The sequence below is a fragment of the Talpa occidentalis genome, unplaced genomic scaffold (genome assembly GCF_014898055.3).
Source record: "Talpa occidentalis isolate TD23 unplaced genomic scaffold, MPIMG_talOcc4v2.1 talOcc4.10, whole genome shotgun sequence".
NCBI classification, from domain to species: domain Eukaryota; kingdom Metazoa; phylum Chordata; class Mammalia; order Eulipotyphla; family Talpidae; genus Talpa; species Talpa occidentalis.
In genome coordinates this window covers 10,948,262-10,950,709 of record NW_023600993.1, presented here as the reverse complement: position 1 = coordinate 10,950,709, position 2,448 = coordinate 10,948,262, and the positions used below count along the sequence as shown (strand labels likewise).

General features: G+C 46.8%; 2 non-coding genes across 2 annotated transcripts; both read right to left on the bottom strand.

Moving 5' to 3' along the window:
- Positions 1 to 646: 646 nt before the first annotated feature.
- TRNAC-GCA (transfer RNA cysteine (anticodon GCA)) lies at positions 647 to 718 on the bottom strand. The gene has a single exon. It is a non-coding gene; the product is annotated as a tRNA-Cys (tRNA).
- Positions 719 to 1,973: 1,255 nt separating this feature from the next.
- On the bottom strand, positions 1,974 to 2,045 carry TRNAC-GCA (transfer RNA cysteine (anticodon GCA)). The gene has a single exon. It is a non-coding gene; the product is annotated as a tRNA-Cys (tRNA).
- Between the last annotated feature and the right edge of the window lie 403 nt (positions 2,046 to 2,448).

The following is a 2,448-nucleotide window of genomic DNA, read 5'->3' as shown; positions in this document are numbered from 1 at the left end:
TGGGAGAGGGAGGGAGACAGCAAAGGGAAAGCAGCAGATAAAGGCTGCCTTCTTATGCAAATTACAACTGATGGGCAACTCACCTTCATCCCTTGGGGAACCCTGGGGCCCAGGCAGGAGGCACTGTGGCTCAGTTATCCACAGTAGGGTAAGGAATCTGGATAAACAGCAACTTCTGTCAGTCATTGTTCTAGGATTGCCCTCAGGGAACCATTCATTCTCTGGCACTTCCAACTTGCCATAAACAAAAGATGTAGAATAGGCTCCAGCTGAAAACAACAACAAAAAATGTTGGAAGAAAGGTAGAAAGGTTAGCAAGATTGAATGTAGACAAAGGAGAATAAAAGGTACCTGTAGAAAGCACATGAGTATGTGTGGGTGTGGGGAGGTGTGAATGTGGTCAGGGTGCGTGTGTGTGTGTGGGGGGGGGGGGTGGGTGTGGGTGTGGGTGTGTGCATGTTGGGGGGGTTACTGGGGGAGGGTGAGTTTGTGTGAGCTCATAGCTCTACTGTGAGGGATGGAATGATCCATAGTGCTTGCTTCAATCTCAGTGTGAGGTCTTACATTTTGAGCCCTTCGACACCTTGCTTGTCTCATATCCTAAGCCCAGTTGCTTAACGAAACCTCTAAGAGAAGCAAAATAGGAAGGGGGCACCTGGATTTGAACCAGGGACCTCTTGATCTGCAGTCAAATGCTCTACCCCTGAGCTATACCCCCATCACAATAATATGCCTCCTATAAATGCTTATTCTACTTTTATGAGCTAAGTCACATTTCATAAACCTCTTACAGCCGAGATCATCCTAGAGTCAGACTTCTCCCTATTTCCTGTCCAGCCACGCCGCCTCCTGCTCTTCCCAGGCCTGTATTCTTATTCTCTCCCCAGCACCTGAAACTCAGTGCTGTATTCTCAGTCTAATTCTCTAGTTTTAAAATACACCACCATTTGCTCATAAAAACTCTGGACACATCTCTGAATGTTTTAAGTATTGTGGCCCCCAACAAGCATTACACATGCTTAGCATTAGCAGACCTTCATTGGGTTTCTACAATTGGACTTCAGAGGTTTGTAAACAACTCTGGAAAATAGGTTGGGATGTGCATGTACTGTTTATTGTACATGGTGTCATTAGATAGTCAAGCAGGATCCATCCAGGATGAATCACCCCATTTTATAATTTAAAAAATCTGGCTGTCTCAGAGCCCAAAAATCGCCTTTGAACACCTCTGAAGCTGGTGGGATGATGCCTGGGCCAGCACCGGGCTTGGTAAACCCACATCTTTTGCCCCCAGGCAACCCAGCCAGGCCAGTTCAGCAGGACCCCTCCCCTCCAAGCACCTCTAGCCTCAACCTGGGTCTGGAAGGAAGATACCCAAATTGGGGTGCTCAGCTGCAGGAAGTGAATTGGGAGTAGAAATGTAATGGACCATCCTGAAGTCTGAGAGCAGGGAAAGAGGGCTGATCACTGAACTTCAGGCCAATCCTGAAGTTAACGCCAAGCGATGTTCTGTGAATAAAGACTCTCTGCCCTGACTCCCCAGGCGCCTTGCCAAGCGTGGGCACAGTCACTCAGTTGCTGTGTTGGCCTTGCAGAGTTTTAAAACTCAGATGATCTTAGCACCTTGTAAGCATCACTAAATGGAATTTTGTCACAAAGCTTTTAACACCAGATCAGTGAGTGATAGAATGACATCATGGAGAGAATATGGGTTCAAATCCTAAACCTGCCCTTCGCAGCCTTTTGACCCTGAACCAATTCCTGAGCATCTCCAAGTCTCAGTCTCCTCTTGTAAAATGGAGACACTCTGTAAAATGGAATATCTTGTAAAGGTATAGCGAGAAATGAAGGAGATAACTAATGCCAAGATCCTGGGTTAGTGCTCAGGGTATACACCTGGAATATTAGTTACTAGTCAACCAGATTTGAGCTACAGGTGACAGCATCAAGCCATATTCCTTTAAAGCAAAAGCAGGGGGCACCTGGATTTGAACCAGGGACCTCTTGATCTGCAGTCAAATGCTCTACCCCTGAGCTATACCCCCACATGGACAATAATTCTTTTTACAGACTATCTCTTTCAATACATGCCCTTCTACATGCCCTCCAATGGCTCAGAAAGCTATAATTAGAGAGACTGTGGCCTGGAAGAAGTCTAGGCAATACTAGTCCTAGGAGAAGTTTATTATGGAAATAAAAAACAGGACTTCTGTCAACTGAGTTCTATAGGTCAGGAAACTCTTCTTAGAGCTTACACTGGTGGCACAAGGGGTTAAGCACAGCACGGTGAAGCTATCCGCAGACTTTGCAGCACGAGTTCAATCCCCTGCTAGGGAGCTACCCACATGGTGCAGCAGACCTCTCCTGTCTTGCCCACTGCTCCCCTCAGCAGCGTATTTCAGCAGATCTGCCTGTTCTGTTCCCCACTCTGTCTCTGGTGAATCCTCT